The 25,137-nt window shown below is 37.4% G+C and overlaps 2 non-coding genes across 2 annotated transcripts; both read left to right on the forward strand.

Annotated features, from left to right (window-relative positions):
• The first annotated feature begins 5,563 nt into the window (after window positions 1-5,563).
• LOC148545795 (small nucleolar RNA R71) lies at window positions 5,564-5,667 on the forward strand. Its single transcript, XR_015900525.1, has one exon. It is a non-coding gene; the product is annotated as a small nucleolar RNA R71 (small nucleolar RNA).
• Window positions 5,668-11,272: 5,605 nt separating this feature from the next.
• On the forward strand, window positions 11,273-11,376 carry LOC148545796 (small nucleolar RNA R71). Its single transcript, XR_015901662.1, has one exon. It is a non-coding gene; the product is annotated as a small nucleolar RNA R71 (small nucleolar RNA).
• The last annotated feature ends 13,761 nt before the right edge of the window (window positions 11,377-25,137 follow it).

A 25,137-nucleotide genomic window follows, 5' to 3' on the forward strand; every position in this document is an offset into this window, starting at 1 on the left:
AAAACATGATGCCAAGACCATGGTTCACAACTCCGTGTAACTAACCAGCAAGTGCACTGGGTCGTCCAAGTAATACCTTACGTGAGTAAGGGTCGAATCCCACGGAGATTGTTGGTATGAAGCAAGCTATGGTCACCTTGCAAATCTCAGTCAGGCAGATATAAATTGATAATGGTGTTTTTGAAATTATAATTAAATAGAATAGGGATAGAAATACTTATGTAATTCATTGGTGAGAATTTCAGAAAAGCGAATGGAGATGCTTTCGTTCCTCTGTACCTCTGCTTTCCTGCTATCTTCATCCAATCAGTCTTACTGCTTTCCATGGCTGGCTTTATGTGATACATCACCACTGTCAATGGCTACTTTCGGTCATCTCTCGGGAAAATGATCCAATGCCCTGTCACGGCACGGTTAATCGTCTGGAGGCATCACCCTTGTCAATGGCTTCATCTTATCCTCTTAGTGAAAATGGTCAACGCACCCTGTCACGGCACGGCTATTCATCTGTCGGTTCTCGATCATGCTGGAATAGGATTTACTATCCTTTTGCGTCTGTCACTAACGCCCTGCAATCGCGAGTTTGGAGCTCGTCACAGTTATTCATTCATTGAATCCTACTCGGAATACCACAAACAAGGTTTAGACCTTCCGGATTCTCTTGAATGCCGCCATCATTCTAGCTTACGCCACGAAGATTCTGATTAAGAGATCTAAGAGATACTCATTCAGTCGAAGGTAGAACTGAAGTGGTTGTCAGGCACGCGTTCATTGGGAATGATGATGATTGTCACGTTCATCACATTCAGGTTGAAGAGCGAATGAATATCTTAGAAGCGAAATAAGATGAATTGAATAGAAAACAGTAGTACTTTGCATTAATCTTTGAGGAACAGCAGAGCTCCACACCTTAATCTATGGGGTGTAGAAACTCTACCGTTAAAAATACATAAGTGAAAGGTCCAGGCATGTCCAAATGGCCAGCCCCTCTTATTTAAGAACCAGGAATCCAAAGATGTCTAAGTAATTGATTCATAAATCCACTAGGGTTTACAGAAATAAGTAATTGATTCATAAATCCACTTCTGGGGCCCACTAGGTGTGTACTTGGGCTGAGCTTTAACTTTCCACGTGCAGAGGCCATTTGTGGAGTTGAACGCCAGGTTTGGATCCATTTCTGGCGTTCAACTCTGGTTTTTGATCCATTTCTGGCGCTGAATTCCAGAATTGGGCAGAGAGCTGGCGTTGAATGCCAGTTTGCGTCATCTAAACTTGGGCAAAGTATTGACTATTATATATTTCTGGAAAGCCCTGGATGTCTACTTTCCAACACAATTAGAAGCGCGCCATTTTGAGTCATGTAGCTCCAGAAAATCCACTTTGAGTGTAGGGAGGTCAGAATCCAACAGCATCAGCAGTCCTTCTTCAACCTCTGAATCTAATTTTTTCTCAGGTCCCTCAATTTCAGCCAGAAAATACCTGAAATCACAGAAAAACACACAAACTCATAGTAAAGTCCAGAAATGTGAATTTAACATAAAATCTATTAAAAACATCCCTAAAAGTAACTAGATTCTACTAAAAACATACTATAAAGAATGCCAAAAAGCGTATAAATTATCCGCTCATCACAACACCAAACTTAAATTGTTGCTTGTCCCCAAGCAACTAAAAATAAAAATAGGATAAAAAGAATAGAACATACTATAAATTCCAAACTATCAATGAAACATAGCTCCAATCAAATGAGCGGGACTTATAGCTTTTTGCCTCTTGAATAGTTTTGACATCTCACTTTATCCATTGAGGTTCAGAATGATTGGCATCTATAGAACTCAGAGTTTAGATAGTGTTATTAATTCTCCTAGTTTAGTATGATGATTCATGAACACAGCTATTTTACGAGTCTTGGCCGTGGCCCTAAGCACTTTGTTTTCCAGTATTACCACCGGATACATAAATGCCACAGACACATAACTGGGTGAACCTTTTCAGATTGTGACTCAGCTTTGCTAAAGTCCCCAATTAGAGGTGTCCAGGATTCTTAAGCACACTCTTTTTTTGCTTTGGACCTTGACTTTAACCGCTCAGTCTCAAGTTTTCACTTGACACCTACACGCCACAAGCACATGGTTAGGGACAGCTTGGTTTAGCCGCTTAGACAAGGATTTTATTCCTTTAGGCCCTCCTATCCACTGATGCTCAAAACCTTGGGATCCTTTTTATTTGTCCTTGCCTTTTGGTTTTAAGGGTTATTGGCTTTTTGCTCTTGCCTCTTGGTTTTAAGAGCTTTTGGCTTTTTCTGCTTGCTTTTTCTTTTTCTTTCTGTTTTTTTTTTTGCCTATTTTTTTTTTCTCCAAGCTTTGTTCTTTGCTGCTTTTTCTTGCTTCAAGAATCATTTTTATGATTTTTCAGATTATCAAATAACATGTCTCCTAGTCATCATTCTTTCAAGAGCCAACATATTTAACATTCTTAAACAACAACTTCAAAAGACATATGCACTGTTCAAGCATACATTCAGAAAATAAGAAGCATTGTCACCACATCAATATAATTAAACTAAGTTCAAGGATAAATTCGAAACTCATGTACTTCTTGTTCTTTTGAATTAAAACATTTTTCATTTAAGAGAGGTGATGGATTCATAGGACATTCATAACTTTAAGACAAAGTTACTAACTACTAATGATCATTTAGTGAAGACACAAACATAGATAAGCACATAACATAGAAAACGAAAAACAATAGAAATAAGAACAAGGAATGAATCCACCTTAGTGATGTCCTTGAGCTCTTCTATGTCTCTTCCTTGCCTTTGTTGCTCCTCCTTCATTGCTTTTAGATCTTCTCTGATTTCATGAAGGATGATGGAGTGCCCTTGATGTTCCACCCTTAGTTGCTTCCAATAATTGTGTGGAAGAAAATGTATCCCCTGAGGTATCTCCGGGATCTCTTGATTTGCAGTCAAATGTTCTACCACTGAGCTATAGACCCTTGATGGAAGCTTTTGTGTTCCCTTTCCTCTTTCTAGAGGTTTCTCTGGCCTTAGGTGCCATCAATGGTTATGGAAAAAAAACAAAAAAGCAATGCTTTTACCACACCAAACTTAGAATGTTGCTCGCCCTCGAGCAAAAGAAGAAGGAATAGAAGAAGAAGAAGAAGATATGGAGGAGATGGAGGGATGTGTGTATTCGGCCATATGGGTGGGATAGGGTGGGGAAGAGATGTTGAATTTTGAGGGTAAGTGGGTGTATGGATGTGAGTGGTAAAGGGTTAACAGGGAAGAGTGTTTATTGGGAATAGAGGATGATTGAGAAGAGAGAAGAGAGTGAATGGAGGTATGTAGGGATCCTGTGGGATTCACAGATCCTGAGATGATCCTGTGGGGTCCACATATCCTAAGATGATCTGTGGGGTCCACAGATCCTGAAATGTCAAGGCATTTACATCCCTGCACCAATTTAGGCATGTAAAATGCCCTTGCACACAACTCTGGGCGTTCAGCGCCAGGTTGGTGCCCATTTTGGGCGTTCAACGCCCATTTGCTGCCATTTCTGGCGTTGAATGCCAGAACCATGCTTGTTCTGGGCGTTCAGCGCCAGGATGCTCCCCATTTTGGGCGTTCAGTGCCAGAACCATGCTCTGTTCTGGCGTTTGAACGACAGACAGATGCTCCTCCAGGGTGTGATTTTTCTTCTGCTGTTTTTGATTCCGTTTTTGAATTTTTTGTTTATTTTGTGACTCCACATGATCATGAACCTATAAAGACATATAACTAAGAAAAATGTGGTTAGATAAATAAGAATTGGGTTGCCTCCCAACAAGCGCTTCTTTAATGTCAATAGCTTGACAATGGTCTCTCATAGAGTCTCACAGATGTTCAGAGCATTGTTGAGACTCTCCAACACCAAACTTAGAGTTTGGATATGGGAGTTCAACACCAAACTTAGAGTTTGGTTGTAGCCTCCCAACACCAAACTTAGAGTTTGACTGTGGGGGCTTGGGTTGACTCTGCTTTGAGAGAAGCTTTTCATGCTTCCTCTCCATGGTTGTAGAGGGAGATCCTTGAGTTTTAAACACAAGGGAGTCCTCATTCCATTGAAGGACTATTTCACCTCTGTCAACATCAACCACAGCTCTTGCTGTGGCCAGGAAAGGTCTTCCTAGGATGATGGATTCATCCTCTTCCATTCCGGTATCCAGGACTATGAAATCAGCAGGGATGTAAAGGCCTTCAACCTTTACTAACACGTCCTCTATTTGTCCATAAGCCTGTTTTCTTGAACTGTTTGCCATCTCTAATGAGATTTTAGCAGCTTGCACCCCATAGATTCCCAGTTTCTCTATTACAGAGAGGGGCATGAGGTTTATCCCTGAACCAAGGTCACACAGAGCCTTAAAGATCATGGTGCCTATGGTACAAGGTATTATGAACTTTCCAGGATCCTGTTTCTTCTGAGGCAATGTCAGTTGATCCAGATCACTTAGTTCATTGGTGAACAAGGGAGGTTCATCTTCCCAAGTCTCAATGCCAAATAATTTGGCATCCAGCTTTATGATTGCACCAAGAAACTTGGCAGTTTGCTCTTCAGTAACATCCTCATTCTCTTCAGAAGAGGAATACTCATCAGAGCTTATGAAGGGCATAAGGAGGTTTAATGGAATCTCTATGGTCTCTAGATGAGCCTTAGAGTCCTTTGGTTCCTCAGAGGGAAGCTCCTTATTGATCATTGGACGTCCCAGGAGGTCTTCCTCCTTGGGATTCACGTCCTCCACTCCTTCTTTGGGTTCGGCCATGATGCTTATGTCAATGGCCTTGCACTCTCCTTTTGGATTCTCTTCTGTATTGCTTGGGAGAGTACTCGGAGGGATTTCAGTGATTCTTTTACTCAGCTGGCCCACTTGTGCTTCCAAATTTCTAATGGAAGACCTTGTTTCATTTATGAAACTCACAGTGGCCTTAGATAGATCAGAGACTAGATTTGCTAAGCTAGATGGATTCTGCTCAGAATTCTCTGTCTGTTGCTAAGTGAATGATGGAAAAGGTTTATTATTGTTAAACCTGTTTCTTCCACCATTATTAAAGCCTTGTTGAGGCTTTTGATCCTTCCATGAGAAATTTGGATGATTTCTCCATGATGAGTTATAGGTGTTTCCATAAGGTTCACCTAAATAATTCACCTCTGCTATTGCAGGGTTCTCAGGATCATAAGCTTCTTCTTTAGAAGATGCCTCTTAAGTACTGTTGGATGCAGCTTGCATTCCATTCAGACTCTGGGAAATCATATTGACTTGCTGAGTCAATATTTTGTTCTGAGCCAATATGGCATTCAGAGTATCAACTTCAAGAACTCCCTTCTTCATAGGCGTCCCATTACTGACAGGATTCCTCTCAGAAGTGTACATAAACTGGTTATTAGCAACCATGTTAATGAGTTCTTGAGCTTCTGCAGGCATTTTCTTTAGGTGAATGGATCCACCTACAGAGGTATCCAATGACATCTTTGATAGCTTAGATAAACCATCATAGAATATATCCAGGATGGTCCATTCTAAAAACATGTCAGTAGGACACTTTTTGGTCAGTCCTTTGTATCTCTCCCAGGCTTCATAGAGGGATTCACCTTCTTTCTGTTTGAAGGTTTGAACATCCACACTAAGCTTGCTCAGCTTTTGAGGAGGAAAGAACTTGGCTAAGAAAGTCGTGACCAGCTTATCCCAAGAGTTCAGGCTGTCTTTGTGTTGAGAGTCCAACCAAATTCTAGCTCTGTCTCTTATAGCAAATGGGAAAAGCATGAGCCTGTAGACTTCAGGATCTACTCCATTAGTCTTAACAGTATCATATATCTGCAAGAATTCAGTTAAGAACTGAAAAGGATCTTCAGATGGAAGTCCATGAAGCTTGCAGTTCTGCTGCATCAGAGAAACTAATTGAGGTTTAAGCTCAAAATTGTTTAATCCAATGGCAGGAATGGAGATGCTTCTTCCATGTAAATTAGAATTTGGTGCAGTAAAGTCACCAAGCATTCTCCTTGCATTATTGTTGTTGGGTTCGGCTGCCATCTCCTTTACTTGTTTGAAATTTTCAATAAGGTTGTCTCTGGATTGTTGTAATTTAGCTTCTCTTAGTTTTCTCTTCAGAGTCCTTTCAGGTTCTGGATCAGCTTCAACAAGAATGCCTTTTTCTTTGTCCCTGCTCATAAGAAAGAGAAGAGAACAAGAAAAGAAGAGGAATCCTCTATGTCACAGTAAAGAGGCTCTTTATTGTTAGTAGATAAATAAATAAATAGAATAAGATGGGAGAGGGAGAATTTTCGAAAATAATTTTTTGAAAAAGAGTTAGTGATTTTCGAAAATAGTTTTTGAAAAAGGTTAGTAATTTTTTTTTTCGAAAATAAGAATCAAAAATTAAAATAATTAGTTAATTAAAAAGAAATTTTGAAAAAGAGGGAAGGGATTTTTGAAAATTGGAGAGAGAGAGAGTTAGTTAGGTAGTTTTGAAAAGGATAAGAAACAAACAAAAAGTTGGTTAGTTAGTTGAAACAAATTTTGAAAAGATAAGAAGTTAGGAAGTTAGAAAAGATATTTTGAAATTAAATTTTTGAAAAAGATAAGATAAGAAGATATTTTTGAAAAGATATGATTGAAATTAGTTTTGAAAAAGATTTGATTTTTAAAATCACAATTAATGACTTGATTCACAAGAAATCACAAGATATGATTCTAGAACTTAAAGTTTGAATCTTTCTTAACAAGCAAGTAACAAACTTGAAATTTTTTGAATCAAAACATCAATTGTTGTTGTTATTTTCGAAAATTTGATATAAAAATAAGAAAAAGATTTTTGAAAAATATTTTTAAAATTTTCGAAAATAACTAAGAAAAATGAAAAAGATTTGATTTTTGAAAAAGATTTTTTGAAAAAGATAAGATTTTTAAATTGAAAATTTGAATTGACACATAAGAAACATCTAAGTTTTTAAAAATTTTTGAAAAAGTCAAATCTAATTTTCGAATTTATGAGAAGAAAAAGGGAAAGATATTTTTTTGATTTTTGAAATTTTTATGAAAAACATGAAAATTATGCAATGCATGAAATTTTTAGATCAAAACAATGAATGCATGCAAGAATGTTATGAATGTCAAGATGAACACCAAGAACACCGTGAATATCATGATGAACATCAAGAACATATTTTTGAAAAATTTTTTTATGCAAAGAAAACATGCAAGACACCAAACTTAGAAATCTTTAATGCTTAGACACTAAGATTTCAAGAATGCATATGAAAAACAAGAAAAGACACAAAACATGCAAATACAAAGATCAAACAAGAAGACTTACCAAGAACAACTTGAAGATCATGAAGAACACTATGAATGCATGAATTTTTTCGAAAAAAATGCAAGATGCACATGCAATTGACACCAAACTTATAACATGACTCAAGACTCAAACAAGAAACACAAAAATATTTTTGATTTTTATGATTTTATGATTTTTTTTGTATTTTCTTTTAATATTTTCGAAAATATTTGGGAAAAAGAAAGCAATGAATTCATAGTCCTCAATCAAAATCCTGGGAATTAGACAGGGCTTAATAGCCAGCCAAGCTAAAACATGTTATATGAAACACTAGAATTCATTCTTAAAAATTTTGAAGAAAAATATATTTTTGAAAATATCTTTTTTTTTCGAAAACAGATGACAAATTTTTGAAAGATTTTTGAAAAATTTTTGAAAATAAAATAAAAAGAAAATTACCTAATCTGAGCAACAAGATGAAACGTTAGTTGTCCAAACTCGAACAATCCCCAGCAACGGCACCAAAAACTTGGTACGCGGAATCGTGATTACACTTTAATTATGTAAAATTCATTGCTCTTTCTTTCCCTGGAAATGGCGCCAAAAAACATGATGCCAAGACCATGGTTCACAACTCCGTGTAACTAACCAGCAAGTGCACTGGGTCGTCCAAGTAATACCTTACGTGAGTAAGGGTCGAATCCCACGGAGATTGTTGGTATGAAGCAAGCTATGGTCACCTTGCAAATCTCAGTCAGGCAGATATAAATTGATAATGGTGTTTTCGAAATTATAATTAAATAGAATAGGGATAGAAATACTTATGTAATTCATTGGTGAGAATTTCAGATAAGCGAATGGAGATGCTTTCGTTCCTCTGAACCTCTGCTTTCCTGCTATCTTCATCCAATCAGTCTTACTCCTTTCCATGGCTGGCTTTATGTGATACATCACCACTGTCAATGGCTACTTTTGGTCATCTCTCAGGAAAATGATCCAATGCCCTGTCACGGCACGGCTAATCGTCTGGAGGCATCACCCTTGTCAATGGCTTCATCTTATCCTCTCAGTGAAAATGGTCAACGCACCCTGTCACGGCACGGCTATTCATCTGTCGGTTCTCGATCATGCTGGAATAGGATTTACTATCCTTTTGCGTCTGTCACTAACGCCCTGCAATCGCGAGTTTGGAGCTCGTCACAGTCATTCATTCATTGAATCCTACTCGGAATACCACAGACAAGGTTTAGACCTTCCGGATTCTCTTGAATGCCGCCATCATTCTAGCTTACGCCACGAAGATTCTGGTTAAGAGATCTAAGAGATACTCATTCAGTCGAAGGTAGAATGGAAGTGGTTGTCAGGCACGCGTTCATAGGGAATGATGATGATTGTCACGTTCATCACATTCAGGTTGAAGAGCGAATAAATATCTTAGAAGCGAAATAAGATGAATTGAATAGAAAACAGTAGTACTTTGCATTAATCTTTGAGGAACAGCAGAGCTCCACACCTTAATCTATGGAGTGTAGAAAATCTACCGTTAAAAATACATAAGTGAAAGGTCCAGGCATGGCCGAATGGCCAGCCCCTCTTATCTAAGAACCAGGCATCCAAAGATGTCTAATACAATAGTAAAAGGTTCTATTTATAATAAACTAGTCACTAGGGTTTACAGAAATAAGTAATTGATGCATAAATCCACTTCCAGGGCCCACTTGGTGTGTACTTGGGCTGAGCTTTAACTTTCCACGTGCAGAGGCCATTTGTGGAGTTGAACGCCAGGTTTGGATCCATTTCTGGCGTTCAACTCTGGTTTTTGATCCATTTCTGGCGCTGAACTCCAGAATTGGGCAGAAAGCTGGCGTTGAACGCCAGTTTGCGTCATCTAAACTTGGGCAAAGTATGGACTATTATATATTTCTGGAATGCCCTGGATGTCTACTTTCCAACAAAATTGGAAGCGCGCAATTTTGAGTTCTATAGCTCCAGAAAATCCACTTTGAGTGCAGGGAGGTCAGAATCCAACAGCATCAGCAGTCCTTCTTCAACCTCTAAATCTAATTTTTTCTCAGGTCCCTCAATTTCAGCCAGAAAATACCTGAAATCACAGAAAAACACACAAACTCATAGTAAAGTCCAGAAATATGAATTTAACATAAAATCTATTAAAAACATCCCTAAAAGTAACTAGATTCTACTAAAAACATACTAAAAATAATGCCAAAAAGCGTATAAATTATCCGCTCATCATGGGCTCTCATGGAGCCTCACAGATGTTCAGAGCACTGTTGAGAATCCCCAACACCAAACTTAGAGTTTGGATATGGGAGTTCAATACCAAACTTAGAGTTTGGTTGTGACCTCCCAACACCAAACTTAGAGTTTGACTGTGGGGGCTCTGGTTGACTTTGTTTTGAGAGAAGCTTACTGTGCCTCTTTTCCATGTTTACAGAAGGATGACCTTGAGTTTTAAACACAAGGGAGTCCTCATTCAATTGAAGGACTAGTTCGCCTCTGTCAACATGAATTACAGCTCTTGCTGTGGCTAGGAAGGGTCTTCCAAGGATGATGGATTCATCCTCATCCTTCCTAGTATCTAGGACTATGAAATCAGCAGGCATGTAAAGGCCTTCAACCTTTACTAACACGTCCTCTACTTGTCCATAAGCCTATTTTCTTGAATTGTCTGCCATCTCTAATGAGATTTTAGCAGCTTGCACCCCGAAGATTCCCAGTTTCTCTATTACAGAGAGGGGCATGAGGTCTATCCCTAAACCATGGTCACACAGAGCCTTTTCAAAGATCATGGTGCCTATGGTACAAGGTATTAAGAACTTTCCAGGATCCTGTTTCTTCTGAGGCAATATCAGTTGATCCAGATCACTTAGTTCATTGGTGAACAAGGGATGTTCATCTTCCCAAGTCTTAATACCAAACAATTTGGCATTCAGCTTCATGATTGCACCAAGGTACTTGGTAACTTGCTCCTTAGTAACATCCTCATTCTCTTCAGAAGAGGAATACTCATCAGAGCTCATGAATGGCAAAAGGAGGTTTAATGGAATCTCTATGGTCTCTAGATGAGCCTCAGATTCCTTTGGTTCTTCAAAGGGAAACTCCTTATTGATCACTGGACGTCCCAGGAGGTCTTCCTCCTTGGGATTCACGTCCTCCCCTTCCTCTTTGGATTCGGCCATGATGGTTATATCAATGGCCTTGCACTCTCCTTTTGGATTTTCTTCTGTATTGCTTGGGAGAGTACTAGGAGGGATTTCAGTGATCCTTTTACTCAGCTGGCCCACTTGTGCCTCCAAATTTCTAATGGAGGACCTTGTTTCATTCATGAAACTTACAGTGGCCTTAGATAGATCAGAGACTAAGTTTGCTAAATTAGAGGTATTTTGTTCAGAGTTCTCTGTCTGTTGCAGAGTGGATGACGGAAAAGGCTTGCTATTGTTAAACCTGTTTCTTCCACCATTATTAAAGCCTTGTTGAGGCTTTTGATCCTTCCATGAGAAATTTGGATGATTTCTCCATGATGAGTTATAGGTGTTTCCATAAGGTTCACCTAAGTAATTCACCTCTGCTATTGCAGGGTTCTCAGGATCATAAGCTTCTTCTTCAGAAGATGCCTCTTGAGTACTGTTGGATGCAGCTTGCATTCCATTCAGACTCTGGGAAATCATATTGACTTGCTGAGTCAATATTTTATTCTGAGCCAATATGGCATTCAGAGTATCAATTTCAAGAACTCCCTTCTTCATAGGCGTCCCATTACTCACAGGATTCCTCTCAGAAGTGTACATGAACTGGTTATTAGCAACCATGTCAATGAGTTCTTGAGCTTCTGCAGGTGTTTTCTTTAGGTGAATGGATCCACCTACAGAAGTATCCAATGACATTTTAGCTAATTCAGACAGACCATCATAGAATATATCCAGGATGGTTTATTCTGAAAGTATGTCAGAAGGACACTTTTTGTTCAGTTGCTTGTATCTCTCCCAAGCTTCATAGAGGGATTCACCTTCTTTCTGTCTGAAGGTCTGAACATCCACTCTAAGCTTGCTCAGCTTTTGAGGAGGAAAAAACTTGGCTAAGAAAGCCGTGACCAGCTTATCCCAAGAGTTCAGGATATCTTTGGGTTGAGAGTCCAACCACACTCTAGCTCTGTCTCTTACAGCAAAAGGGAAAAGCATGAGCGTGTAGACTTCAGGATCTACTCCATTAGTCTTAACAGTATCACAGATCTGCAAGAATTCAGTTAAGAACTGAAAAGGATCTTCAGATGGAAGTCCATGGAACTTGCAGTTCTGCCGCATCAAAGAAACTAATTGAGGTTTTAGCTCAAAATTGTTTGCTCCAATGGTGGGGATGGAGATGCTTCTTCCATGTAAATTGGAATTAGGTGTAGTAAAGTCACCAAGCATCCTCCTTGCATTATTATTATTTTCGGCTGCCATCTCCTCTTCTTGTTCGAAAATTCCTGACAGGTGCTTGCTGGATTATTGTAATTTAGCTTCTCTTAGTTTCCTCTTCAGAGTCCTTTCAGGTTCAGGGTCTGCTTCAACAAGAATGTTCTTGTCCTTGCTCCTGCTCATATGAAAAAGGAAGGAACAGAAAAATAATAATAGGGATCCTTTTTGCCCAGGTGTAGAGGTTCCCTTAGGTGAGTGGAAGAAAAGAATAGTAGAAGAAAAGAAGAAGAGAAAATCTGAACTCAGAGAGAGAGAGGGGGTTCGGATTTTTGGTGAGTGAGGAAGAGATGTTAGTAAATAAATAATTAAATATAAGAAGAAGATGAGAGGGGGGAAGTTTTCGAAAATAATTTTTGAAAAAGAGTTAGTGATTTTCGAAAATTAGGAAGAAATAAATTAAAATTGAATTTTGAAACAATTAGTTAATTAAAAAGAATTTTTTGAAAAAGAGGGAGATATTTTCGAAAATTAGAAAGAGAGGGTTAGTTAGGTAGTTTTGAAAAAGATAAGAAACAAACAAGAAGTTAGTTAGTTAGTTGAAACAAATTTTGAAAATCAATTTTGAAAAGATATGAAGATAGGAAGTTAGAAAAGATATTTTAAAATCAAATTTTTGAAAAGGATAAGATTTTGAAAAAGATAAGATAAAAAGATATTTTTGAAAAGATATGATTGAAATTAGTTTTGAAAAAGATTTGATTTTTAAAATCACAATTAATGACTTGATTCACAAGAAATCACAAGATATGATTCTAGAACTTAAAGTTTGAATCTTTCTTAACAAGCAAGTAATAAGCTTGAAATTTTTGAATCAAAACATTAATTGATGATGTTATTTTTGAAAATTATGTGATAAAGATAAGGAGAAGATTTTTGAAAAATATTTTTAAAATTTTCGAAAATAAATAAGAAAAATGAAAAAGATATGATTTTTGAAAAAGATTTTGAAAAAGATAAGATTTTTAAATTGAAAATTTGAGTTGACTCATAAGAAACAATTGAATTTTTTTTTTAAAATTTTTTGAAAAAGTCAATCCAAATTTTCGAAATTTATGAGAGAAAAAAGGAAAGATTTTTTTTTTATTTTTGAATTTTTAATGATGAAAGAGAAAAAAAACATGAAAATGATGCAATGCATGAAAATTTTGGATCAAAACAATGAATGCATGCAAGAATGCTATGAATGTCAAGATGAACACCAGGAACACTTTGAAGATCATGATAAACATCAAGAACATATTTTTGAAAAATTTTCAATACAAAGAAAACATGCAAGACACCAAACTTAGAAATCTTTAATGCTTAGACACTAAGAATTCAAGAATGCATATGAAAAACACCATATAACACAAAACAATGTAATATGAAGATCAATCAAGAAGGTTTATCAAGAACAACTTGAAGATCATGATGAATGCAATTTTTGAAAAATGCAAGATGAGTATGCAATTGACACCAAACTTGAAATTGACTCAAGACTCAAACAAGAAACATGAAATATTTTTTTGATTTTCATGATTTTCTAATTTTTTTTTTGGTATTTTTCGAAAATTAATGTGAAAAAGAAAAATAAGGATTCCAAAATTTTTAATATGAATTCCAGGAATCTTGTACTCTTAGTCTAAAGCTCCAATCTGAGGGTTAGGCATGGCTTAATAGCCAGCCAAGCTTTAGAATGTAACTCAGATATACTGCTCATTAATTATCAAATTAACTTGCCTCTATGCTGATGGTTGGAAGCCCCTATCCAAAAGAATTTAGACATGGCTTTACAGCCAGTCAGGCTTCAACATGCTTCATGAAACACTAGAATTCATTCTTAAAAAATTTTAGAATAATTTTCGAAAATAGATGAGAAATTTTTGAAAGATATTTTTGAAATTTTTTTTTTGAAAACAAAATAAGAAGAAAATTACCTAATCTGAGCAACACGATGAACCGTTAGTTGTCCAAACTCGAACAATCCCCGGCAACGGCGCCAAAAACTTGGTGCACGAAATTGTGATCCCCGGCAACGGCGCCAAAAACTTGGTGCACGTCTTAATAAATCGTTTTTCATTCACAAGTTCGATACAACTAACCAGCAAGTGCACTGGGTCGTCCAAGTAATAAACCTTACGTGTGTAAGGGTCGATCCCATGGAGATTGTTGGTATGAAGCAAGCTATGGTTATCTTGTAAATCTCAGTCAGGCGGATATTAAATGGTTATGGAGTTTTCGAAAATTATAATAAATAAACGGAAAATAAAGATAGAAATACTTATGTATATCATTGGTGAGAATTTTAGATAAGCGTATAGAGATGCTTTTGTCCCTCTGAACTTCTGCTTTCCTGCTGCCTTCATCTAATCAGTCCTACTCCTTTCCATGGCTGGCTTTATGTAAGGACATCACCATTGTCAATGGCTACTTTTTATCCTCTCTGTGAAAATGGTCCGATGCGCTGTCACTGCATGGCTAATCATCTGGAGGCATCACCGTGGTCAATGGCTGCATCCTATCCTCTTGTGAAAATGGTCCAAATACTCTATCACAGCACGGCTAATCATCTGAGGTTCTCGATCATACTGGAATAGGATTCACCCTCCTTTTGCGTCTGTCACTACGCCCAGCACTCGCGAGTTTGAAGTTCGTCACAGTCATTCATTCCCAGAATCCTACTCGGAATACCACAGACAAGGTTTAGACTTTCCGGATTCTCATGAATGCCGCCATCAATCTAGCTTATATCACGAAGATTCTGGTTAAGAGATCCAAGAGATAATCATTCAATCTAAGGTGGAACGGAAGTGGTTGTCAGGCACGCGTTCGTGGGGGAATGAGGATGATTGTCACGTTCATCACATTCATATTGAAGTGCGAATGAATATCTTAGAAGCGGAATAAGTTGAGTTGAATAGAAAAAGAGTAGTACTTTGCATTAATCTTTGAGGAACAGCAGAGCTCCACACCTTAATCTATGGAGTGCAGAAACTCTACCGTTTGAAAATACATAAGTGATGAAGGTCCAGGCATGGCCGAATGGCCAGCCCCCAAACGTGATCAATATGATCCTCAGATGAACTAAAAAATCATAAGATGTCTAATACAATAGTAAAAAGTCTTATTTATACTAAACTAGTTACTAGGGTTTACAGAAGTAAGTAATTGATGCATAAATCCACTTCCGGGGCCTACTTGGTGTGTGCTTGGGCTGAGCTTGAATGTTACACGTGCAGAGGCTCTTTCTGGAGTTGAACGCCAAGTTGTAACGTGTTTTTGGCGTTCAATTCTGGTTTGTGACGTGTTTCTGGCGTTTAACTCCAGACAGCAGCATAGAACTGGCGTTCAACGCCCTTTTGCGTCATTTAAACTCGGCCAAAGTATGGACTATTATATATTTCTGGAAAGCCCTGGATGTCTACTTTCCAACGAAATTAGAAGCGCGCCATTTTGAGTTCTGTAGCTCTAGAAAATCCACTTTGAGTGCAGGGAGGTCAGAATCCAACAGCATCAGCAGTCCTTCTTCAACCTCTGAATCTGATTTTTGCTCAAGTCCCTCAATTTCAGCCAGAAAATACCTAAAATTACAGAAAAACACACAAACCCATAGTAAAGTCCAAAAATGTGAATTTATCATAAAAACTAATAAAAACATCCCTAAAAGCAACTAGATTCTACTAAAAACATACTAAAAACAATGCCAAAAAGCGTATAAATTATCCGCTCATCAAAGAACCTATTTACTTTTTATCAAGTAGACAAGAATCATATAGTCTCATTCATATATATAGGTTGCACTGCATTACATGAGTTTTAATTGTTCCTAATCATTTATTTTATCTCCTTCAACTAAGCATGAGGACATGCTAATGTTTAAGTGTGGGGAGGTTGATAAACCACTATTTTATGGTTTAAATTGTGCTTAATTGTATGGTTTTATCAATTCTTTACCCACTTATTCATATGATTGGCATGCATTTATATTTCCTTCCTAAAATTATTACATGATTGAATATTTGCTTCCTAAAGACTTTTAATTATGTATTTTAATTCTCCTTCATTCCATTAGATGCTGTGATCTGTGTGTTAAATGTTTCAGGCTTATATGGCATGAATGACTTGGAGATTGGAACGGAAGCTTGCAAAAATGGAAGGAACACAAGAAATTGAGGAGATGACCAGCGAGAAGTGACGCAGACGCATGGCTCACGCGACCGCGCGACATAGAGGAAATCGCAGTGACGTGGACGCATGGCTCACACGACCGCGCGAATTGGAACTGCACAAGTGACGCGGAGGCGTGGACGACGCGCATGCGTGGCAAGGCAAAACGCCGAATGACGCGTCCGCATGAATGACGCGATCGCGTGACATGTGCGATCTGCAGAATCTGCAGAATTCGCTGGGGGCGATTTTGGGCCCTGTTTTGACCCAATTTTCGGCCCAGAAAAGCAGACTAGAGCCAAGGAACATGGAAAACAAAAGGACAACAATTCATTACAGACAATTCTCAGTTTTAGATCTAGTTTTACTCTTCCTCTAGGTTTTTTCTCTACACATTCATAGTTCGTAGGATTTTATTTTTATTACTTTTCGCATTAGGATATTGAGAAGAGTTATTACCTCAGCAAGACTTCGTCATTCTAGTTTGTTTTCTTTACCTGTCTCTTACTCTTCTATGTCCTTTGTTTATTCAGAATTACTATTGGATTATTTTTAGAGTTTATTAATATAAGAACTATTTTTATTTTTAATTGGTCTTTTTATTATTATTTATCATGTCTTTCTTTATTTCCCTTTCCTATGTTATGAATTCTACATTCACAATGAGCGAGTAGTTCCATAACTTGGATGGGAGTTGATTGAAGGGAAGACCTTGCGTTGGAATGCTTAAAAGAAAAATTGTAATTGGATTTATTGTTGGATTGCTCTCTAGTCACTGACAGCAATCCTTCCAAGTAAGCGGATTGGGACTTGTGAATAGAAATAGCTTTCCAACTTGTTTGACTTTCCCTTACCTAGTAAGGGATAACTAAACAGAACAACCCTCAATTATCAATTAATCTTGAGAGTACTCCAACAAGAATAGGGCTTCCAACTAATCTACTCTCAGCCAAGGTTTTTATTTAAAATTACATAAATTCTCAAATTTAATTTCCCGTTATTCAACTCAAACCATTTTTGAAAACATCAGATTAATAAAATAGCACATCTCTCTGCAACTCGTTGGGAGACGACCTGGGACTCATACTCCCAGTATTTGAATTTAAATTTTGTGACAACCCTTCTAAATTGATAAGCGGATTTCTAGTTGGTTAAGAACTGTACTTGCAACGTATCTCTTCTAATAATTTCTTAACTCGCCAATTTCCGCCACGTCACCCACCATGGTATATTCTTTCCTTTTTGTTCTTAGTTTTATTTTATTTTATTTTTTATTCGTGTTCATTCATAATTTCTGCATAGTCATCTGTATTCTGCATAAAAAAAATTTTCGCACGTGATGCGCAAGGGTCGCTGACGCGTCCGCGTCATAGGTGCATTCGAAATAAGGAAGAAAAGAAGCAGATAGTCACGCATGAGCGTGGTTGGAGGTGTGCCTTAGGCACAAGCATGCCCACGCGAACGCATCCCTGACGAGTTCGCGTCACTTGAAAAACCAGCCTCCCACGCGTACGCGTCACCCACAGGCATGTGTGACCCTGCGAAATCGATGTAAAGAGGTGCATGGCAGAGAGTTATGATGGAGTGGGGCTTGAATGGTGCTGGAAACACAAGCCCTATCACGCGTACACGTCACCCACATGTACGCATCATTTTTTTAAAAATAGGCCATTCACGCGTGCGCGTCACTCACGCGTACGCGTCACCCAGAATTTTGGCAATGTGCGTATTAAACAGAGAGTTGTGCGTACGCGAGGCTGCACTCGCGCCAATGGCACAAATCAGGTCACGCGTCAGCGTCCCCCACGAGTTCGCGTCACCTGAAAATAGCACCAACCACGCGAACGCGTGCTCCATGCGTCCGCGTTGCCTGCGCCGCACAGCTTATCCAGATCAGTACCAGAATTCTTATCTTTTCTTCCCCAATCCTAATTTTACTCCTCCCTTCTTATTTCTTTCTTCATCCTTCTTTCTTCTTTATTCTTTCTTACCTATTTCTTCTTCATCTCTTTAACCTCTCATCCCTCTTCACTTCCGTTCTATTTTATTTAATTTATTTGCATACTTTCATCCATTGCATTTTAATTTTGCGCATATTTTTATTTTCTTTTCTAAGTCTATTATTTTTTCTTTGGTGTCAAATGTTCTTATTCGACTGTTGTATCTTCTCTGGTATTATTTTGGTGCTTAGTGACTTATTTTACACTGTTGGATGACATTATTTCTCTGTCAATGCCAATCTTTTATGATACTTGTGTTCCTCTTGCATTGACATGAATTTATATTGTCTTTTCTTATCCATTATCTCTTCCCCATTGTTGCAATTTTTGCACTATTGATATGCCATTTGCTTCTATTGTTTTCTCACTTGCATGTTGTAACTACCATGTAATTGAGACCCTCATTATTTGGCATTAACCAACCCATATTTTATTTGTTTTCTTATCTTTGTTTCTGGGTTACCTTTCTTCCTTTTTCTCTTCTTTCAGGATGGCCACCGGGAAAAGAACCAGAAGACGTTTACATGGGGCAACAGACAAGTTCATGTGCACAATCTTTGGAGAAAAGCATCAGTTGCAGCAGCCCGTCCACTTGCACATCTTAGCATGCACCGAGGACGGTGCAATCTTTAAGTGTGGGGAGGTCGATATGGATCTTCATAGATTAGTTATTTCCTTCTCAACACCAATGTTTTATTTTCTTTGTTTGTTCATTGTTGCATTTGCATGTTTGATTGCATATTTGTTTGATTTTGTGCATATTTTACCACCACTTGGTTAAAGTAATATTTTCTTTTTCAAGAAATCTTTTATAGCATTCCACTAATTTGAATTAAAATTTTTATTGAACTTGTTTGAAGAAATATTATTTTGGAACATGGTTTAGAGCTCGAACACACAAAACTTGTGAGATTTTTGAGCTTATTTGATTGGTTGCATTTTATCAACCAATATTTTATTTTTGGTGTGTGTTGTTCTCTCTAAAATTGTGATCTTTGTCTTGCTTAATTCTATATTTCCATGGTTTAATGTATGCATGCACTTATGTGATTGAGGCCTTGTTTCACTGAGCTTACATACCCATATGGCCTTAACCTTTTCATTATCCTTTGCAAACCAATTTGAGCCTATTTTACCCCTTTTGTTCTTTACTTTAGCTCATCACTAACTCTATGCGGAAAACAATAATGTCCTTAATTTGAATCCTTGGTTAGCTTAGACTAGTGAGAGTGCTTATGATTTAAGTGTGGGGAAATTGGGTTTGGAAACATTTGGTTTGAGAATCAAGTATGTAAGAATTTTCTAAAAATGTGAAAGAATGTTGAGAATATGTTCATGCATTCAATACCTTAATCATATTCCTTGAGAAAAGCAAAAGAAAGAAAAATTATGAAAAAAAAAGAGAAAAAAATTTTATTAAGAAAAGAAAAATAGAAAAAAAAATAAAAGAGAAAAAGAAAACAAAAAGAGCAAATAATAAAAAGGGGACAGAGTAAATGTTGGTAGCAATGCATATGAGTTGTACTAAAGTTGGGATGCATGAATATGTGGTAAACATAGTTAATGGGCAGTTAGATTCTGCATTGTAATTACGTGGATTGTCTTAAGTTAGGTGGGAATTTTGGGTTAATTAAGGATTCAGATTTCAGTCCACTTGGCCAAATATAATCCTACCTTGACCCTAACCCCATTACAACCCTTAAAAGACCTCTTCATATGTGTATCTGTGCATTAATTCTTTGTAGATTGGTAGAAGAAAAGCAAGCCTTAGAAAGCAAGGTTAGTAGAGAATTGAGAGATCGAACCTTAAACACCTGAGCGATTAGAGTGCATACACTTCCAGTGAGGGTTAGATGCTCGATTCTTTGTTCTCGGCTTTCACGAGCTATTTTCTTTTACAAGTTTACTTGTACTTTATTTTATGATTTGAATTAGTGAAATCCAATTCATGTCTGTTCTCGGAAGATTTATTTACTTTTAACCAAGCAGGAAAAAGCATTTTGCATATAGTTGCATTCATAAAGATAGGTTGCATTACATACTTTCTACCATTCCTCTTCACTCTTATAGTTTCTCTTGAGCTAGCATGAGGACATGCTAATGTTTAAGTTTGGGGAGATTTGATGCACCACTACTCCGTGGTACATCTTCTGCTTAATTGAGTGGATTTTATCCACTATTCTCACACTTATTCATAGAAATCGCTTGTTGTACATTTTCCTTCCTGATTTTGTGCTATGATTGAAAACATGTTTCCAGGGCCTTTAAATTGCTAATTTTAATTCTCTCTTATTACCATTCGATGTCGTGATATGTGTGTTAAGTGTTTTCAGAGATTACATGGTAGGAATGGCTTAGAGAATGGAAAGGAAGCATGCAAAAGTGAAAGGAATACAATAAACTGAAGGAACTGCTAAAGCTGTCCAGCCTGACCTCCTGGTACTAAATCGACCATAACTTGAGCTACAGAGGTTCAAATGATGCGGTTCTAGTTGCGTTGGAAAGCTAACGTATGGGGCTTTACAATGATATATAATATGCTATAGCTGCCTCGAAGCCAGGTGACGCGCACGCGTGGATTATGCGCACGCGTGACCTGGCAAAAACCCAGTCCACGCTAACACGTGGACGACGCTCCCGCATGACTTTGCCGTGACCTGTACTTACCAAAAATTACTGGGGGCGATTTCTGGGATATTTTTGTTCCAATTTTTGGCCCAAAAAATACAGATTAGAGGCTATAAAGTGGGAGAATCGATCCATTCATAGATACAACATTAACAATTCATAAAACATTCATAATTCACAATTTTAGGTTTTAGATGTAGTTTCTAGAGAGAGAGGCTCTCTCCTCCCTCTTAGGATTTAGGATTAGGATTTCTCTTAAAGGTTAAGTTTACTTCTTCTGCATTCCAGGTTCTATGTTCTTTTAAATTTAGTTTCTCTTATCTACTTTTATTTATTTTATTACTTTAGTTGCTCTATTTCTCTTGGTAATTACTTATTTAGCCAAATTGGCTTATGAACCCTTCATGTTAGATTTGAATTTATGTTTAAATGCAATTTAAGGTATTTTAGATTTATGATTACTTTCTTCTATTTATGATATAAATAATTTATATTTTTCCCCTTTTGCTTTGGTTGAGTAATTGGTGACACTTGAGTTATCAAACTCAGCTGTTCATTGAAAATTAGAATTTGTTGATTGATTTAGATCCCTCTAAAGCTAGTCTTTCCATAGGAGTTGACTAGGACTCGAGGAATCAAATTGATTAGTCCACTTGAATTTCCTTTATTTAGTAAGGGTTAACTAAGTAGGAGCAATATACAATTCTCATCACACCTGATAAGGATAACTAGGATGGGATTTCCAGTTCTTATACTTTGCAATGGTTTTCATGATTATTAATTTACTTTACTATTAATTTATTTCTTTGTTTCCTATCTTCAAAAACCCAAAAAGATACTTTTTCTCATAACCAATAATAAATCATACCTCCCTACAATTCCTTGAGAAACAACCTGAGGTTTTAATACTTCGGTTATCAATTTTACTGGGTTTGCTTAAGTGAGAAACAAGTTTTTGTATGAAAGGATTATTGCTTGGTTTAGAAACTATACTTGCAACAAGAATTTATTGTGAATTCTAAACCATCAATCTTCCGTTCATCAATTCCATATCAAGTCTAATAAGTTCCAGCCACCGAAGCTTTATTCCAAGTTTTCCAATTCACCACTTCAACTCCAATTCAATGTAAATCCAATCTAGTTTTATATAATGTACCAAATTCAAACACTAGGGTTTACTAATTCATTAATTCACAAGGGTTTAGTGATTCCTTACCTTTTTCACTGCTCATAGGGAAGAAACTCGGCAATAGCTCATACTAAAGTACCCTTAAATTATGAAAATCACAAAAATATCTCGATACACAAAACCTAAATTCGCAAAAATGGAAAGAAAGGAGAGCTAGGCACGAAATTCAGAATTTCTTACACTTTTGTTTGGATGGAATCGAAGAGATCTACGAGAGGATCGCGTGGTCGCAAATGGCTCGTCAATCGAAACTCCGGATCAAAAGTTATAGAGGTTTTAAAAAGATGATGAATAGTAAAAAAGGGTTTCTCACCCTCTTCTCCAATTTTAGTGTGACTTCACTAATGAGGGGGGTTTGTTGCTAAGTTCCAAAGTTTATGAGGGTTATATGAGTTAAGCTTGGGCTCAACATTGGCCCAGTTCATCCATTTTAGCTGTTAGTCTAATTTTGGGCCAAAACCTTTAAGATTGACATTTTTAATTCATATCTTGAATAATTTTACTTCCCCAAATTATAAATATTAATTTCATAGCCTTCTTCACTCATAATTAATTGTCTCACTCATAGTGCCGGATAAAGTTAAGCCGGTACTGTAAGAACCACGGTTAATTAACCGTTTAATTAAATAATTAAATTGCCAAAATAAGATTCAAAAAATATTTAGAATGTAAATTAGAAAATTTAAATATGATATTTAGACTCAGTAGATTTTTTCGAGTTAGAAAAAGTAATTTTCTGTGAAAAATCGCATAAAATTGCAAACCAGTAAATTAACCGCCAGTACCGGTTTAAATCGGTCCGGAACTGGGCGAGAATAATAAAAATAGTAGACAACCTTAGGAAAACATTTATAATTAAAAACCGAGCATTAATTTTAAAGGTTTGGCACGAAATTAGGCCAAAAGAGCCAAAAATGCTAACGGGTTGGACTGAGCCCAAGTTTGGCCCAAGCCCAACATATATAAGTTCATTAAATGAACCCATTCAGCTCATTCATCATCAAACACACACAGCTGGGAATTGAGAGAGAGGAAGGAGAAGGAGCATTATTCACTCCTCTTTTCAATTGGCCATAACTCGAGCTACGGTTCTCTGATTTGCATGCTGTCAGCGGCTTTGCGAAGCTCTCGCCAAGCCCGTCACTTCTGGCTAAGTATTGTGGTAAGCTTCTCGCAAATATCTGCCTAGTTTACTCCCCTAAGAAATCCAAAATTTTAGGCTTGAGTTTTAAATGAATTTTTGTGTTTTGATTGCTTAGGTGGTACTTAAGGTTGGGCTATTGGTGGTTTGTACCCCAAACACCATCGGGAAAGGTAAGAAAACTCTTTACCTTGTTAATTCATGTAATTAGAAATCTTAGGTATTGATTTATGGTAATTTATATGGTTTTAGTTAAGTTCTTGCACTTGTTGGAGTTGATTTGGAGCTTGGAATGTGAGTTAGTGAATTTTTGGTGATTGGGAGCTTGTTTGGGCTCACACTTGGTATTTTGTGCATATTAGGAATCGGCCTGGGAACTGGCCAATGTATGATTTTAGTTTTCTCTATGTAATATATAATATTTCTGGATACTTAGGCTAGTGACCCATAGGATAGGTTTGGATTGCATTGGTTGTTGAACTTGTTTATTGATGATGTATGATGAACTGATGACTTTGATAATTTTGATGAATAATGTTGTTGATATTAATAAATAGTGTTGAATATTGATATTGAGAATGAATGAGGTTGATGCTGATGATTTGTAGCAATAGAATTTTGATTGATGAGTATGTTAGTTGAGAATTGGTTTAGTGTGATATGTTTGATTATGGGGGGTTGAGCATCATGTGATGTGAATGGAAATTTGTTAAGATTGGTAAAATTAGACACGAAAGGATAAATTCTGAGGTGAATTGAGGTTTGGTGTGGTTTTGGTTTAGTTTGGTTGTGAATTTTGGAAAGTTGAGAACGTTGTTGTTTGTGGTAAAAACCAATTTTTGGTCAACTTTGACAGATCATAACTTAAGCCTCAAAGCTTGAAATTGAATGAACTTTGTTTTAAATTATTTGCTTTGAGAGCTTTAAACTAATATAAAGTTTGTAGAAATGGATTTTTGTAGAGAAACTTATGAATGTTTAAAATTTGGTGGCAAAAACTGAATTCTGCAACATTTGAAAATTTTCTAAGTCTGTTGTAGTATGCGTATGCGACAGGGGGCACACGACGCGACCAACCTATTCAGGTTGGGTAACTCGCATATGTGAACACTTCCTGTATATGTAAGAAAATAGATTTTCACTCCTTACGTATACGACACAGTGCAAGTGACGCGATCAAACCATTCAGGTTAGGCATCTCGCATACGCGAGGCACTGTATGCGTACACGAGCTATCAAAAATGAAGCCTTTGCGTACGCAAATCTTAACACGCGACGTGAGCAACCCATTCGTGTTGGGACACTCTCGTACGCGAGCAGGTGATTGCGTACGCGATGACCCCTTTTTTAACACCATGAGTACGTGAGGCAGGGGCTTGCGTTCGCGAGACCCCTGTTTTGCTGAAACATGATTTTCTCTATTTTCAAAGGTTCTCCTACCTAGACTTCCTTAAGCTGCAGTTTAAGAGTAAGATATTGTTGATGGACATAAGGACTAACAGAATAGGATTAGTGACTTAAATAGGTGAATTTTAAGTGAAATTAGAAAACGGAGGCTTAGGTTTCTAGAGTACTGAAGACTGAATTGGTTGAGTAAGATAGTGAAGCATTGTATTGATGGTTAATGATATGAGTTGAAGAAGTGGTGAACTACTGAGTACTAACTAAAATGATTTCTGAAAACCACTGTTTTGTTATTTTATTGAGAATGTTGAGACGCTTTGCGCCTGGCAGGGACGGTAGGTTAATCCCTCCTGTCGTGGTCACGGCGGCGGCGTAAGGGAGGTGGTTAGTCCCGCTTATGTTGAGATGTGAGGTCTGAGGCAGAGTATCCTGCTCGCATCCTTTCGGATCACAAGAGTGTGCTCGACACTATATCCGTGGGTAGTGTGCCCGGCACTATATCCGTGGGGGATCCCACTTTTCTTCGTGACCGAAAGGCAACATCTCCATGGAGATGTGTCGGGTTGGCAGTTGAATCGACAATGTGATATCACAGCCAAATAGGACAAGCATTCATCATGTGAATATTCTATCTGTTTGTTTACTTTGCCGACTTGTATTGTTTGCCTAAGTGTTTAACATTCTTAAATGCTTATTGAATTACTTGATATACATTCTTCTACTTGTGCTTTACTTGCATTGTTATTATCTTTGTATTCTACTCGGATTGAGGAGGTTCGGAAGGAGGTGGCGATGGGATCGCATGGCAGCAAGGCTGGCGAAGGTTGTGGGACAACAGAGAA

The sequence above is a fragment of the Arachis ipaensis genome, chromosome B9, assembly GCF_059453495.1.
Source record: "Arachis ipaensis isolate K30076 ecotype BB chromosome B9, ASM5945349v1, whole genome shotgun sequence".
Taxonomy (NCBI): Eukaryota; Viridiplantae; Streptophyta; class Magnoliopsida; order Fabales; family Fabaceae; genus Arachis; species Arachis ipaensis.